Source organism: Gigantopelta aegis, chromosome 12 (genome assembly GCF_016097555.1).
Source record: "Gigantopelta aegis isolate Gae_Host chromosome 12, Gae_host_genome, whole genome shotgun sequence".
Classification (NCBI taxonomy): Eukaryota; Metazoa; Mollusca; class Gastropoda; order Neomphalida; family Peltospiridae; genus Gigantopelta; species Gigantopelta aegis.
In genome coordinates, this window is record NC_054710.1 from 30,070,967 (window position 1) to 30,089,723 (window position 18,757).

Genomic DNA, 18,757 nt, shown 5'->3' on the forward strand with positions numbered 1-18,757 from the left:
TGTACTGATTATAGGAAGCTAAACAAACTTACAAAGAAAGATGGATCTCTACGATTATGTACTGATTATAGGAAGCTAAACAAACTTACAAAGAAAGATGGATCTATACGATTCTGTACTGATTATAGGAAGCTAAACAAACTTACAAAGAAAGATGGATCTATACGATTATGTACTGATTATAGGAAGCTAAACACACTTACAAAGAAAGACGGATCTCTACGATTCTGTACTGATTATAGGAAGCTAAACAAACTTACAAAGAAAGACGGATCTCTACGATTATGTACTGATTATAGAGAGCTAAACAAACTTACAAAGAAAGATGGATCTCTACGATTCTGTACTGATTATAGTAAGCTAAACAAACTTACAAAGAAAGATGGATCTCTACGAGTATGTACTGATTATAGGAAGCTAAACAAACTTACAAAGAAAGATGGATCTCTACGATTATGTACTGATCATAGGAAGCTAAACAGACTTACGAAGAAAGATGGATCTATACGATTCTGTACTGATCATAGGAAGCTAAACAAACTTACAAAGAAAGATGGATCTATACGCTTATGTACTGATTTTAGGAAGCTAAACAAACTTAAAAAGAAAGATGTTTATCATTTACTTCGGATAGATCATAGTCTTGATATGCTGGCTGAGCCTAAGTATTTGTCAAGACTTGATTTAGCTTCGGGTTATTGGCAAATGGGGCTCACTGATAGGGCTAAGGAGAAGACTGCTTTTACCACTGGGACTGGGCTGTATCAGTTTAATATACTCCCATTTGGGCTTTGTGACGCTCCCAGCTCTTTTGAACGGCTAATGGAGAGAGTGTCAGCAGGATTACATTGGAAAGTGTGTTTGGTTTATCTTGGTGATGTTCTTGTTTTCTCTTCCACTTTCAAACAACACCTAGTTACGTTACAGCAAGTGCTGGATTGTTTAAAGGGAGCGGGATTGAAATTAAAGCCACAGAAATGTCATTTATTCAAGACTGAGGTTCTTTGTTTGGGATTTATTGTTGAAAAAGAGGGAATAAAGTCAGGCCCTGAAAAGATAAGGAAAGTTAAGGAATGGACAGTTCCAAAACGTGTTACGGATGTTAGAAGTTTCATAAAAAAAAAACATTTGTTTTAACATAGCTAAGCCTCTTTTTGAGCTTACCAAGAAAAGTGTTAAATTTAGTTTGAGCACTGAATGCCAGGAAGCCTTTGATAAATTGAAGTTGGCTTTGCAACAACCTCCTATACTCGCATACCCATATTTGTCCGAACCCTTTATACTGGACACAGATTCCAGTTAGCATAATACAGAGGCAGTATTATCACACATTCAGGAGGGAAAAGAGAAATTAATTGCTTACTTTAGTACCACTCATTCAGTACCAGAGAAAAGTTACAGTGCACCCCGTAAGGAATTGTTAACTGTGATTAAGGCCATCAAACATTTCAAACATTACTTGTATGGTAGAGAATGTTTGCTCCATACTTAAATTCGTTAATAAACTTTAAAAATCCAGAAGGATAAATAGCCAGGTGGATGCCAGTACTTGAAGACTTTTCAGTTTGACATTGAACATCGTTGTGGAGCTAAGAATACTAATGCTGCTATAATGAGTAGAATAACTTTAAGTTGCTCTAGGCTGGTGTTTGATAATTTAGGTTGGTCTAAATAAGAAGTTAGGGAAGCTCGAGCTCAAGACAAAGTATTAGGGATCATGCTTTGGCAGTTACAAACCAATAATAGTAAACCAGAATATGAGGTAGTTAAGACACTTGGGTGGAAAGAAAAACCCTATTGGGCTCAATGGAAGCAATTAGAAATTGTTAAAATTCTTTTTAGAAACTAGTTTTGTGGGATGACAGGGGAAGATCTTAAGTTGATAGTTATGTCAGATTTCGTTGTACATAAAGTATTGACGTTAGCTCATAATTCGCCAACTGGAGGTCAATTAAGTGTCACTACGATGACTCTTAAGATTAAACAGCAATTCGTTTGGCACTAATGAGAAAAGATGTTGGTAAATGGGTCAGTTCTAGCAGGGAGTGTCAGGCTAGGAAATATTATAGATATTATAGATCCATATTCTCATACCCAACGGGACAATAAATATATTGTTGTGGTGGGGGATTACTTTAGAAAATTAACGGCAGCTTACCCTATTCCTAATCCAGAAGCAAACACAGTCGCGCAAGTGTTAGTATACAATTTCTTTTCTAGAGGAAAAAACAAATTGGTTCGTCTCAGGAAATGTCGCCATTTTTGGGGCATACGTTTGTTTCAAGATTGGCTAGTTTTGCGAAGTCATCGGCGGGGGCAATGGGTTACAGTCCGTTACTATGTTCGAGGTCAGGGTAGAGTAAATCGCTTGAAAAGGATTTGTTGCGCAGATGAAGAGACAAGTGTTTAGGCTGAAGTTGGTAATTTTTCAGGTGGGTGGAAATGGGGGGGGGGGGGGGGGGGGGGTCAGACAATTTGACGTGAGGAGGGTCTTTCCTCGGCTCCAGTTCAGACATTGACTCTGTAAGAGTATTCGGGCAGACGAGCTTGTTTGAATTTGGAGCTGGCAAAAAGTTGTCCGGGGGTAGGGCCACTTACATCAACAGAAAAATAGTACAGGCTAGGAAATTGCTGACCGGGGGTGGGGGAGGAAGTGGTGGTCATTTAGTGATGTTATACATTTGGGGGGAATATTCTGTTTGAGATGCTATATGTGAAGGACTATTTGTATTCTAACAGTGAATTAGAGTTTCGATTTTATTTGACTATTAATTTATATACCATTGTTTTTGAGATGCTACACTATTATTGTATGCTGTATGTAATAGACTAATTGTATTTTAATAACAGAGTGGTATTTCTTTGGTAAAACTATTTTTCAAAATTAATAATTGTTAATTTATGTTGAATGAAACTTTAAATGTTCTGGACTTTTTGTAATACAGTTAGTGCCATGGGCTATTGGGAAGTTAAATTATAGATTTTAGGCATTGCAATTGTATAAATATTCAAATAAGACGAGAGATACTCTGGTTTAAAAGGTATGGTTTAATTGTGTGTGAAATGTTTTATACAGTGAAATGTTTTATACATGTAGGTCTATGGAATGGTTTCTCTTTTTCCTTTTCTTTTTGTGATAGTGTGTGTTTTTGTTTGTTGTATTATGTACTCACACCACGTTTATATTTGTACTTTTTTGTTGATGTCAAATTCGAGTCATTGTACTGGGCTTTTTTTTCTATTATATATGTATTTGTGTATATGTATAAACGTGTATGGTTATATGTTTGTGTGGGTTAATTTGGGGAATATATATGAGTTGATTTTTGGAAGCTTCAATAGATTGATTTTTATTCAGAGGGGGAGGGGGAGTTTATTGTATTCTGGAAATATGAACTTAGACCTGTACTTATAAGTTTGATGTAGTAAATTCTGAATCTATGAAGACATAGCTTAGGGTGTAGTGGGGAGGTATGTAACGTTTCTGGTTTTCTGCCGGTCTATCCTTTCATATTTCCTTGGTTATTATTTTTATTTTGTTTTCCTTCTGATTATTCTTCTTTCGAAATATACTAATTACTAACATTATTTATATAGGAATGGCAGGAACGTTGCGTTAATTCAGCTGCATTATATTGAGGTACTTTGTTCTAACTGTCGAAATTAAGTGTGAATTGAGACCATATTTACTTTGGTACTTTAGTGGAAACTTACTCGTATATTTTCTGGAAACTACGGGCTTCGTAAAGGAATTTGAATTACCCAGCCAATCATATTGTATGATATTTATTTGCTAGCCAATGAAAATGGTTCATAACAAAATCGTGCATCCGTGCGTTTTGTGGGTATCGGTCATAGATTAGCCCTCACTTCGAATTTGGCTGTTGATAGTGAACGTTGTTTTTTGTTATAGTATTGTTATAATTTACGCTTGTGCTTCCTTCCAAATAAGTCTAACTTTATTGTTATTAAACCTGTATAATGTCGTATTTATAATTAGGTAATAGTTTTTGAAGTTACTCGGAAACGGGAAACGGGAAACTCTATTAACGTGCCCCTATCCACAAGGGTTCAGGCACGCCCACCACGGATTTAGCCTCTGACTTCGCCAGTGACTAACTCCGGAGCAGGGGGGGGGGGGGGGGGGGTGGGGTAAGTTTGAGGTGGGCGGAATTTGGAAAAAAGCCATTTAGTAAAGGTCCAGCGACTGCGCGGACCAACAAGTAGACACCAAGTAAAAGCCGTGTTGTTATTGGCTGAAGTTCGATTCCTTGGTTCTACCTGTTTTTACCTAAGTCTACAAAGAGTAACTGCATACCAAAAACATGTCTGGACTCTAAAATTTGACCCAAAATTGTCAAGACTGCTCAGCCAAAAAGTTTTTACGGTGATTTTGAGCAATTGAACAGGCGCCAAAATAAAATGCGTTAGACTACTTATAAAAAAATAAACATAAGAATTTTGAACTGCTTCGAAAACGTTTAAAGTCTAACTAGCCCAATAAAAGAGGTTAGTACTCACGGAGGTAAAGGTTGTTAGGAAGTTGGGGGCTACGGCGAGCCGATGAAGTCGGTGGCGTCCAGATGTGGTAAATCATGCCGGTAGGGAGAGGCTGCTACCATCTTTGTGATGTGACTGTAATCACTCCCCGCGAGGATTTTGAGGACACGATGTAATGACGGGTTGTCCATCTCCTTAAGTAGCAGCGCTTGATTGTATCTTCCCCTCCGGCGAACGGTGACGCAAACTGCATTGATGTCCACATCAACCTGGACTCGATGGACAGCAAATTCCCCTTCATCGGGCTCGGTCGGTAGCGGATGGTATGCGTTGTGCTTCGGCTCACTAATGAGTTGGCGCACGTCCTCTATATTGATCTTCATCAGCTGTTGGAACTGCGGGTGGAGTCGCTGGCCTTAAGTGACCATGGTCCCTCTGTTGGTTTCTCTGGCTTCGGCGGTTGAGTAGGGCGACTTGGCTTGGCTGGAGTGGCACTCGGGGGAGTGGTCGCCTTCCTCTTAACCACAGCCGTCTTCCGGGCCTGGGTCTCAACGGGTGTCGCCGATTTAATCGGAAACAAGTCCGGAAACCCAGAAGTAAAGGCAGGCGGATCGGGTCTGATGAACGATGAACTGCAGATCACTGAGTCCGGCGCGTCAATTTCCTCGGGTCCTGTTGAGGGGACGTTGATGACAGGGGCCAAGACCACTTCCATCTTCGTCTTCCTCTTCAGTTGAGCGGCTTTGGGCGGACCAGCAAACGGAGTCGCTGCCGGCGGTTTAGCCGCCGGTTTTGTCTCCCCCTGCGCCGCCGCTGGCGCACGTCTCCTCTTCCTCCACCTTCCCTTCTTCTGAATCCGGTCTCCGTACACCAAGGTCACGGTTGCCCGTGACCCGGTGTACGAGACGCGATACTCCAACAGGTTTCCATAAGTTGCAATTAGTCCCCCCAGGTGGGGGGGTAATTGCACAGCACACTCAACAACGTCTAGTCGGATTGGCTGCATATTTGAAACTGTACTCGGAAATAGGAGCATCACAGTTAATTGGTAATTTATAGAAATGTGATGGCTTGTTTTGTGGGGCCTCAGACTAGCATATCGGTTTGAGCATACATTTATGATATAAATTCTATTTCATTTAGCATTCAATTCTGTCTGTGCAATTTGGGGATATCTAGATAGATTAATGTGGGATTCGCTTTCCGAATAAGCAAGGGCGGAACCAACATAAGGGTTCCGTTATACTTTAAATGGGAGTAACGTTAGTCTGGGGTTAAAATGTGTAAACACTTTCCGAATAAGGAAGGACGGAACAGTTTTAAGGGTCCCGTCAGACTTTATTAGGGAGCGGTTTAGATGAGACTGGTTGGTTAACAGAGATCTCAATTTGCTCAATGCTTGTTAATGTTTCTGAAAAGGGGCAGTTCTAACTTAAGGGGATGGTGATACATTTGTAACTGATGGTTAATTTTAGTTATTTATATAATCGAATTTGAATATTTTTCTCTATTTTTGTTATAATTAACCTGAATAAATATATAACCTATAATTGTGTTCTTCGTCTGTTTGAGCATAGTATTTAGAGTGGTATGGCAAGTTTGGTGGTGTCCTATATGTCTCCTACACGAACTTGGGGTTGATAATTAGAGTAGTGCTACATATAAGACCAGTATGTTAACTGAAGAAGAACTATGCTAAACACACGAATCGGTCCTCCAGACATTTGGCTAGAGATTAAAATACGAAGACATATCTATTCCTCTTATATATTGGATTTCAATACGTCATAAGAATCCATACAAGGACAGGTGTCCAACAAATACACCACCAAGTACTTGTTCAAAGACTGACCATTATCCTGACCACTATCAAGGAAGGCCTTTTTAATTATTGCCAAAAGGTCTTCAGGACAAGTGGTATTAGTCACTTGTGGATTCGCAAGAGATCCAAAGATTAACATGAAACCATTCACTCATTAAAACATATGATTTTTCAACATTATACACAACAATCTCGCATGATAAACTGAAGGAAAACCTCCATTCCTTAATCAGTGTAACATGTGTTACAAAGAACGGTGAACGCAGATACTAATCTTCTAATGGATCTGGACAATTCGTAAAGACCGAGAGTGAATCCAGACTAAAGTATACTGACGCAGACATATAACTTAAACTTTACTCTTCGCTATATTGACGATCTACCATTCAATAATAGCAGGATTACAGATTACCTTCCATCCGAAATAAAGAAACGTCTTGTGACGGTACATGCTCTTAATTTCTTTTCGCCTGTGGCGATATTAATTGTTTTAGAAGGCCGTGTGCAGTTCCAAATGCACTTAGCTAGCTGGGCAACTTGTTACGTAATACTTCTGCGCGACGGTCCTCGATCGGTACGCCTAATACACACCCGTAGCCAGGTGCGGGGGCCATGTGGCGAGTAGTTACGTAATACCTCCGCGCGACCGTGGAATCTCTAGCGAACTGGCGACATTTAGTCTGACGAACTGAGGAAAAAAATACATCTTGGTCGCGGTGGAAATATCAGATGATAAGATTCGGTGCCGCCTTGTACCCTCAGGCGATATTCTGATTTATAATAAATAGCTAGTTTTGTTTAGATATCGAGGAGAACTAGGAAGGCTCCAGGGGATCACGGACGTCGTCCACTGAACGATCTATATTAGTTCAAATGGGACTTTGGTAAATATGTTATTTCTGCTCTGTTGTATAACCTTGATGTGATTGATGTGACTTTTAATATTTTAATACTGTATTATACCAATATTCTTTAGACAGTGTCTTCGGTCATCTGACGAAGTAAATCGTAGTCTTACTGTTCTATATTTTATACGAGTATTTGGTAATATAAAGCTTAGCCAGTCATCCTAGAAGACCTAGGTAAACTGTAGGTTATTGTCTTTATTGTGATAGGTACCAGTATTAATTCTGTGTTACAAGGTTACTGAATGAGTAGTAAGGGTTAATTAAAAATTAACCAGTTAGGAATAGAGCTGTAATTCCTTTATTAATTACGTTCCCCTAGAAGCGTTTCTCAATTATCACACGTGTGGGTGTTGTGTCACGGTCAAGTGATTAGCATATTGTGTAAACTAGACACCTAGAGATTAACTAATTACGTGATCAAGTCTGGGTTGTTATTATTGTTGTTATTAATTAACTACTGCGGCTGTACATTTGTCAGCGTGGGTTAATACAGATTCCAAAGTGTATTGTGTTTTTGTTGTGTTTTCTAGTGAACTAAACGTGCTATATTACATATACTTTATATAAGATCGTATCTCTGATCATACCTAGAGACGAGCCATACTCGGGTAAATACCGCCTGTTACAGAGAGATCTAATAGATATACAGTTAGGAGAGATATTTTGATAATCGTGTTTTATTCAGTTACGGGTATTATAGAATCCCCGTGACAGGGTGTCAAACATTTGTAAAAAAAAATTGTTCACATATAGTCTTAGAGAGGAAACCCGCTACATTTGTTCTATTAGTTGCAAGTGATCTTTTATATGTAACATCCCACAGACAGGATAGCATATACCACAGTCTTTTGTATACCAGTCGGGGTGTACTCGATAGAGTAAGAGATAGCCCAATGGGTCCACCAAAGGAGATCGATACTAAAGTCGACCATGGGGCGGGACGTAGCCCAGTGGTAAAGCGTTCGCTTGATGTGCGGTCGGTCTGGGATCGATCCCCGTCGGTGGGCCCATTAGCCTAGTTCTCGTTCCAGCCAGTGCACCACGACTGGCATATCAAAGGCCGTGATATGTACTATCATGTATGTGGGATGGTGCATATAAAAATAGCCCATGAAGCGGGTTTCCCCTCTCAATATCTGTGTGGTCCTTAACCATATGTCTGACGCCATACAACCGTAAATAAAATGTGTTGAGTGCGTCGTTAAATAAAACATGTCCTTCCTTCCTTCCAAAAGCCACCATCTTCATGTTAATTTATAATGTTGTAATGGTTGATTTTGATTGTTGTTTTTCTAATGATTAAGCAGCCCAGTGTAAAACGTGTATAAGCCACTTCCACAATTGCCTCTGTCTTATAAAGTCACAAGTTGTTTAGCACTAGCACATTGATTTATTAAATATGCATCTATTGGATGCTTAACATCTGTTTTTTTCTCACAAAGGAAATCCGCTACATTTTTTCCACTGACAGCACATACCATTATTTTTTAAATGACAGTCAAAGTCATTGTTAGAATAAAAATTAAAAAAAACACTAATCAGAGAATAGGTCCACTGAGGGGGTTCGATCCTTCGACCAAAGCATCTCTAGTGGCTGTTCTAACGAGTGAGCTAGATTCCCCACAGTGCTGTCTTCTCATCTATGGGCAATCTTTCTTCTGCTATTTGCATGTTGTATATATACTATTGTTTAGCACTGGCACATTGAGTTCAGTGTAAATATATATATATATATATATATATATATATATATATATATATATATATATATATATATATATATATATAGATATATATATATAATTTTATATACCACCTGTATTCAGCGGTCACCTGCCTTAAGCCAGTTTTTTCCCTCCCAAACGATTCATAATGTAAATGCACCTGTAATAAGCGGTCACCTGTCTAACGCGGCCAGCAGCCACCTAAATCGGATCCCAAATCACTAAAATACCTGTATTAAGCGGCCATATTAAATGTTTACTATTATACAAAAGGGATATTTCAACAACAGAAATAAGGTGCAGCAAATAAATTATGTTAACACCTTCAGGAATACTATTATCCTGTTCAATTATTTAGACCCAAAGTTTTTTGCAAATGTTACGTTTATTTCCTATTCGATATTTGTTTTCTTTGCATTTACATGAAAACAAACCCAAACCCCGACAGGTTTTACATACAAATCATCATATAAAATGCACGAAGTTGACTTAATTCCACTTTTTAAAAATCTCTGTGTCTTTTGAATGCACGTTATTTCTCCTATAAATAACTACGGTCATTTGCATATCAAAAGCATCATTCTATAGTGCGTTTCAAACTAATGTTCGGTTCTATCGTCCTATCCGCACAAATCATAGTATGACCTATATTTAAGAAAATATCTGTAAACATGAAGCAGGCGCGGATTCAGGTGGGGAGTTCAAGTGACAAAACCTCAGTTTGAAAAAAAAATATGTATCAAATATTATAATTATATTGTGGAATACACAAGCGCGCGCGCTGAAGGGAGAGACAGACAGACACAGAGAGAGAGAGAGAGAGAGAGAGAGAGAGAGAGAGAGAGAGAGAGAGAGAGAGAGAGAGAGAGAGAGAGAGACGTCATTTATGTAACGACGCACTCAACATATTTTAATCTATGGTTATATGGTTATAGGGAGAGAAGAATATGGTATGCATGCGATTGGTGGAGGTGTGACCATCTGCACAACCCCAATCCAACTTAAGGCTTCTTTTGTATATGGAGCGGGACGTAGCTCAGAGGTAAAGCGTTCGCTCATGGTAGGTCGACTGATCGATCCCACATGGTGGACCCATTGGGTTGTGTCTAGTTCCAGCCTGTGCACCACAACTGATGTATAAAGGCTGTGGTATGTGCTATCCTGTCTATGGGATGGTGCATATAAAACGTCCCTTATTGCTTATCAAAATTGCGTATCGGAAACCGTGGCCCATGTGGCGGTAGCGAGTTTCTTTCTCACTGTCATAATGCTCCTTAACCGTTTTGTCTGACGCCACATAAACGTATATCAAATGCGTTGAGTGTGTCGTTAAATAAACATTTCTCTCGTATGAATGTGTAGTCTATATGCATTTCTAGTCGATTAGTTTATAGGTTGTTAGGTTGTTTGATAGTGAATGATATGGAAATAAATTGTTTTTGGTGTTAAAGAGTTCATGCATACATTAAAGTAATACTCCTGATGGGTATGGAGAAATAACTTAATCAGTCGACGAACTCATTTCTTCATCACTATCTTCGTTAAGGGGGACTATCACATGGGGTATTTTATTTCTTATAAAACTATTTTGTTTTCTAAAATCTTCTTCGATCTGTATTACATGTTTAACTGCGTCACAGAAGTGTGTAGGTGTGACAGAGTTCAATGCATGTGCAAGTTCTCTCCGCACCGTGGTCATTTTACCATCATTATGACGAGCTATGTGCCCTTTGACTTGACTCCAGATCAGTTCTATCGGATTGAGTTCAGAATGTCTTGGCGGCAGTCTTAGACACAAGTACCCATGGCGTTCAGCAATATCATCAGTAACAAATTGCTTTGCACATTTGTTACTTTTCACAAGTTCATAAAGAACTGGCTTTGTCATGTTACTCTCAAAAGGTATATTTTTGTTTCGTAGCCACGACTGAATTTCTTCCTTTTTAGCGTTTAGTGCAGGACATCGTGTAATCTCAGTTAATTTGTTGTGGTAGCTTGCGTTATCCATGACGATAACAGAAGGTTCTGGTAGAGAAGGCATAAGTTGTTCTTCAAACCATTTGATGAAATTTTCATGATTCATCTCACCATGATAGTCTCCGTCTGGGTTTTTTAGCCTCAAAGATCAATTCACAGTCATCTATCAATCCATATTTATCACAGCCAGCATGATAAATAATAAGTCTTTTTCCCTTCCCAGTCACCGAACAGAGTTTAGGAACTCGATCAGCAGCGTCTGATTTCGGCAGGTGATTGGCGGTACTTGTGCCCGGGTGGATATCCGTCCAGTGGTGGGATGTTGTGTGGTTGACATTCACCCAGGTCTCATCTTTATACACTATTAAATACCCCTGTTCTCGTAAACTGGATATTTAATGGAGATAGGACAGTCTCCTGTCTGATATATTGGCGTCCTCAAAAATCACTTTTCCGGTTGTAGACATATGTTGGTATTTAAAATCGAGGTCATGGAGTGTTCTTCGTAAAGTTGATATGGATATGTTGATTCCACATTCCTCCCTTAAAGCCACGTTAATCGTATGTAATGTAGGTAATTCGCCCTCTCTATAAAATCTGTATACTCGTCGTCTAATAACATATTTATCAAATCAATCGATGAGTTTTCGATCGCGTTTTTTAACAGTGCTTTCTGTGCTTGGATTCGTAGAGCTTAGATTTTTCACAGTTCTTTTTACTGTTGAAACCGAAACTTTAAATGCAGCGGCAACTCGATCGACAATTCTATAAGAAGCATACCTAGGTCTAGCGCGCTAATATTCATCTTCAAAATAATCGAAAACGTTCTTAATATACGATTTTACATCAACTGAAGTGTTTTTCGATTTACCCATATTTTTCCTCAAATAACAATAACAAGAATGTCGACTAATACATTTTCAATGAATTTATATACCCTACCTAACTTGTATTTTACGTGGTTTACACATTGCTACAATAGCACGTGCAGTCATAGATCGAAATAATGATGTTATTGACCAAGCAATGCTATCGTATTTTGAACATTCAGGGCTGTGTCTGCGGGATGAAAAAGTGGTTGAACCCATACGAGTCCGAACAATAGCCCTTTGGTTTTTCGCATTACAAATGTAACACCCAAATTCCAGTCCCTAGCACCACCCTAAATACTATATATATATATATATATATATATATATATATATATATATACGTATGAGTTCCCAATTTAGAGGCAAATTAAATAACATTTTTATTATTATTTGATGTTGGTGGCCTTTGACATTTTATCCCCCCACCCTGGTCTTCTGGGTCCGGCCCTGCATTAAATTTATTTATAAATTTGGAAAGCACATTCCTGCGGTGTGTGAGGTGATTTGTGTTTATTACTGTGCTACAACTCAGTTGTGTTAGGTTAGGTATGGTATGCTAATATATAATTGATATAATAAAATAAAAATACATAATACATTAGCTAAATTTATTAAATATAATGCACCTACAAGAAAGGGTTACATGTTCTGTTTGTTTACATCTATGTTTAACGGAAAGATTAGACAATGCTGTTACACACTGCAAAATAATAATAACCTTGATTTAGTGAAACAAGCTATAATGGCCTTCACATAGCCTCAGATCCCAATGTTTTTATATGCAAATGACCGTAGTTATTTATTGGAGAAATAACGTGCATTCAAAAGACACAGAGATTTTTAAAAAGTGGAATTAAGTCAACTTCGTGCATTTTATATGATGATTTGTATATAAAACCTGTCGGGGTTTGGGTTTGTTTTCATGTAAATGCAAAGAAAACAAATATCGAATAGGAAATAAACGTAACATTTGCAAAAAACTTTGGGTCTAAATAATTGAACAGGATAATAGTACCCATTCAGTCCCGATATCGCTGCTGTGTATCAATTAAGAAAGTATGACTCTGCAATATATCTTATTGCCTCTAGGCAGGCTACAACTGACATTTGTAGATTCACTTACTATGACAATACACTGCATGAAGTAGGAATCAAATAATTAAATAGAAAAAGAAAACAAACTTGTTGAGAACGGTTAATTTAATACATTTTCATTTGCATTTTTTCTGAAGGAGACATGTCATAAGTTGATTTATGGTCAACTGTGAAGCACACATCCGGTAAAACAAGAAACAACAACAAATGTTTTAAACACTGTAATCAGCGGTCACCTGTCTTAAGCGGCCATTTATATCTACTCCCTTGTGTGGTCGCTGACGTTGGTATACCACGTGACCGTTATCATTTTGGTTCGGTTTGTTTTCTCGTTCACGGTTCGCGCAATCAACATCCCATTTGTTGTCATTTGCTTGTTGTTCATTTGTGAGGTTTTTTTTCACAGTTCGTGAACATTTTCATTAACAATAAAGTTCAGACAAATAAGTATCTCAATACAAAACGTTACAAACCCTTAAAACCAAAAATTTGCTACGTTTTACGATATCTGGAGAGGGGATACAACCTTGAGGGTTGGGGGTGGGGGACACAAGCTATATTGTTACCTTTATTTAAATAGAGTACTAAAACAAATCTTACATTTTCGTCCTGGGGAGGGGAAGTGCCTCTCCACCCCTGACGACGACGACGACGAGGACTACTACTACTACTACCACCACCACCACCACCACCACCACCCACCACCCACCACCACCAATAATAAACGGTGCATATAATTGCTAATAGCAATAGGTTAGGCACTAGTACCCGGTTCCGAATAGCAAATGTAGGCTAATTGCGGTTTATACAAAATATATACAATTTATTATTTCAAACACTGTAGTATTGTCTACATCGTCAGTGTCGTCTTATTTCCATTCAAGTATCATGATTGCTGCAGCAGCCACTTCCTAAACATGTTCGTAAAGTAACTTTCTGTTCCAAACTCATTCCTTTAGCTGTCCAGGAGAGAACAGTTGGAACATGTCCAGGAGAGGTGAAAGGAACGCACCCCAAGTCTGTGCGCACTCTGTGAAATTTGTCGTGACGTAGGCATTGTTGTGCTTCGAGCGACATCAACCGGTGACATCAGAATACTACCTTTCAAAATTATTTCAAGCAATTGGGTCATGGGGATTCCCATGGTATTTATCGATATAAAACCTGCTTTTTCACTCCATTTTATAAACACGTAATCTAAGTGTGTTACAGGTTTGTAGATTAACCAAAATTATAATTTATTTTCGCTGGATGGAACTAGGGCGTGCGGCTTTAACGTTTGTGTTTAAAAACATATATATCAAATATTATATATATATATATATACCATATATATATATATATATATATATATATATATATATATATATATATATATATATATATAGTGTGTGGTGTGTGTGTGTGTGTTGTCTGTGTGTGTGTGTGTGTGTGTGTGTGTGTGTGTGTGTACTATAGCACCCTACATGTGTGGTTTAATCCGATATATATATATGACGTTAGAATGAATAGAAATGTAAAAAATAACTGAGATATGTGACTAAAATAAATTTACTTGTTCTGTTTCAGATCAGAAATTGTAGAAAGTAAAGTTTGTTTTATTTAACGACGCCGCTAGAGCACATTGATTTTTAATCTTATCATCGGCTATTGGACGTCAAACATATGGTCATTCTGACACTGTTTTTTAGAGGAAACCCGCTGTCGCCACATAGGCTACTCTTTTACGACAGGCAGCAAGGGATCTTTTATTTGCACTTCCCACAGGCAGGATAGCACAAACCATGGCCTTTGTTGAACCAGTTATGGATCACTGGTCGGTGCAAGTGGTTTACACCTACCCATTAAGCCTTGCGGAGCACTCACTCAGGGTTTGGAGTCGGTATCTGGATTAAAAATCCCATGCCTCGACTGGGATCCGAACCCAGTACCTACCAGCCTGTAGACCGATGGCCTGCCACGACGCCACCGAGGCCGGTAGAAATTGTAGAATAATGGATCGTACTAAAAACAACATTCTCGAAAACATCCACGAAGAGATGGTCAAAGGTACGTTCAATGACCGTGACATTGTCTGTGAGAATGGGACAACAAGCGCAAACCGTTTGGTCCTGACCGCGATGTCATCTTACTTCCGGGCAATGCTGACATCAGACATGACAGAGCGTCGGACGGACATCTTAAATCTGCCCACTGTCTCGGTGTCGGTGTTCCAGGATATTATCAAGATGTCTTTGTGTTCAGTGGATCTTGTAAACGAAGACAACTTCGTCAAAATGTTAGGCTGAAATGATGCAGCTTGATGACGTCAAAGATCTGTGTCATCGTTACCTTAAGGAAGGTCTCGTGCTCAATATAGATAACTGTCTACACTGGTGGAGACTTATGAACCGCTACAATGTTCCTGATTTGTCCAAAAGAGCTGTCTCTTATCTGACAGAAAACTTGACCGACTTTGTTGAAAGAGAAAACATTGTTCATTTGTCAAAGACAGAACTTCTAGAAATATTGTCTAAAGATGACTTGACCTGTAAAGAAGACGTAATTATGAAAGGTGTCATGAAGTGGCTTGAAAATAATAACCCGGATGCAGATGATGTAAAACATATCTTTATAATGATCAGGATTGATCGTGTTAATCAACAGTTCCTGACTGAAAACGTAGTTTTTTCAAAATATATTTCCGAAAATAACTCTGTTCAGCAAATGATAAAAAAAGGTGTTGCGTTCAGGTGTTGTGACAAAAGGTTCAGACAGCAGAATTCATAACAGACGTGTTGATCTCTTTGTTTTACAGCACAACAAAACTTCACTTATGTCTTGTTTTACATCAGAAGGGACATGGGAAGACGTTCCACCTGCTCCAATAGATCCTGGAAGATGGTATTCAGCAGCAAGTCTAGGTAACAAGGTCTTCATCACTGGTGGCAGCAGTAGAAGCAAATGTACACTCGTCTACGACATCTGTAGAAGATACTGGGAAACAGGTCCCGATCTTGAACAACAACACTCTTATCACTGCATGGCGACAGCTAATTCTAAAGTGTATGCAATTGGTGGTGAGATCAGCAACATGATTGAAGAGATGAGCGAGAATGACACACGTTGGCAGGTTGTTGGAGATTTGAAAAAGAACACAGAACAAGCATTCGCTGCAACAGTTGGACACAACATTCTGGTGATGGGTGGTTTGAGTGGAGGAAGTGGATCAGATGTTATCCAGTGTTTCAATACAGCGACTCGTTGTGTGTCTAACCTCAGCTCACGTTTACCATACAGCTCGTGGTGTCTGAGAGGTTCGGTTCATCTCCCTGATGTGTATCTGCTGGACTATGATGGAAATGTGATGCACGTCCAGGTCACTGACAGTGATGGTGAAATCAAGATTCAAGTCAAGTCAACAGCGAAATGGCGATCATTTGAATATTGGTTTGGCATATCATGGCAGAACGGAAGCGTGTTGTCCTTCAGTGAAAATAACCGTGAAATTAAAAAAATACAACCTGGCTGATGGGAAAGGGGACAATATTACCTTTCTAGAATCAACGAGAAGTGGTCAAGTGCATGGTGTTCTGCCAGTGTATCACAAAGCATAACAGATTTTGGGTTTAGTTTATTCTGGGGCATAACATTGTTTCTGTATTTAATCTGACTGATCAGGTGGATCTCTTCCTATTAGGATCTCAGGCTTTAAATTCTGCGCAAAACATTATCAGCAGTTTGATGAATTTAGTCACAAAACCTGTAGACAAACTGATATTTGAGTTAATCAAGCAAAATATAACAAACTTAAGACTCCTTAAAGAAATGTATTCAACTGTTTCTCGAAGTATCTTGTTGATGGGTTAATGGCCGCCTAAAGACTGTAGTATGTAACTGGATCATGGCTATGTACTTATAAACGGGCCGCGTTTCTTCACAATAAAAGTGTATGGTTAAAAATGTTTTGTCATTTTGAAGACAATATTAACGGAAAGGCATCTTGTCAGTTATTTCCCTTTATTGGATTGGATCCATCTCAAAGAAAAACGAAGAAAAACAATCGCACTGTACATACAATTTTCGTTTAAGTGTGACTGTGTGCAACACAGTGCACTTTGTGCATTCACACAGGTGTCAATTCAGTGTTTCACTTATGTGTATAATCAAATAATTAATGTGTGTAATCAAATAATGTGTTTCTGGTTGTGTGTGTAACATATTGACCAAGTGCTTATTTCTGTGGAAGATTTTCTTTTAGGTGTATGTTCCCCTTTTTAATTTTAAAATTAACAGTAACAATAAACATTATGGTTTGTATGGAAGGGAGCGAGCGATGTGATAAGGTGTGTCATTGTTATGGATCACAGTAAAGTAAAGTAAAGTAATGTTTTGTTTAACGAGACCACTAGAGCACATTTATATATTAATCATCGGCTACTGGATGTCAAACATTTGGTAATTCTGACTCGTAGTCAACAGAGAAAGCCCGCTACATTTTCTTAATGCAGCGAGGGATCTTTTTTATGCACTTTCCCACAGACAGGAAAGAACATACCACGGCCTTTGACCAGTTTTGGTGCACTGTTTGGAACGAGAAGAAAAAAAACAATCAGTTGAACGGATCCACTGAGGTGGTTCGATCCTGCAGTGGAAGCACCTTAACCGACTGAGCTGAATCCCGCCACTCGGATCACAATAGGGAGATCAGTTCTAAATGGTTAAATATTAAAAATAGGCAATAATGAAATAAATCGTGGGCAATTATACCCGCTCGCCTCCGTTTTTATATTAACGAACAAAAGCAAAACAAAAAAAAGAAGAAGAAAACACAAAAAAGAAAGAAACAAAAAAGACAAACAAAAACAAAAACAAACAAAAACTGAAACAAACAAACAACAACAAAAACAATCAGACAACAAAAACAAACAGCAGCTACAACAACAATAGCAACACCAAGCATCCTTACTTTGCCCACCAGGTGCATTCCTTGCCTGACTAGCTGACCAACTAGATGACTCTCCCCGATTGTTACTTTCCCGGGAAAAACCTGACTGAAATTTCTTCTTATCACCCTGTTGTAAAGAGCTACCCGGTACTGCCTGAGATTTGTGTATTAACACGTAATCATCTGCCACTATGCCTGCCTCCTCTATCTTTTTGACATCACGATCCTCTAAATGAATACGTAACCTAACTGGTAATCCATTTTTAATGTCCTGTAAGATCAACAACTCCCGTAACTCGGTATATGACTCTACCTGATGAGAAATTACCCATTTATCAAACATCCATGCCTTCTTAGCCACAAACTCACTATAAGACTGACCCTGCGTTTTTCTCAACTCGCTATACCGTAAACGATAATCCTCAGGTCGTAATTCATACGCCCTCAACACCGCAGCCTTAACTAGGTCGTACTGACTTGCTCGCTCATCACTCATTGAATTATAAGCTACACTAGCCTTCCCCTTAAACTTAGACACGGCTAACAATGTCCACTTAGACTGCGGCCAATTTAGCTGCTTAGCGGCCCGTTCAAAAAGTTGAAAGAACATGTCTACCTCCTGATCATCAAATACCGGCACTGATCTATAAGCCTCCGACATGTTAAAACCATTTCCTGCCTCTCGTCTAACTTCTTCAGTATTCAACTTTAACTCATGTTCCACTTTTAATTTTTCTAACTGGAATTCTCTATTCCTTTCTTCTTTCTCTCTATCCCTATCTTCTCTTTCTCTCTCTCTCTCTCTCTCTCTCTCTCTCTATCCCTCTCTTCTCTCTCTCCCTTTCTCTATCCCTCTCTCTATCTCTCTCTCTCTCTCTTCTCTATCTAATGCACGTTCTTTCTTTCTCTCTCTTTCTCTTCTCTATCTCTAT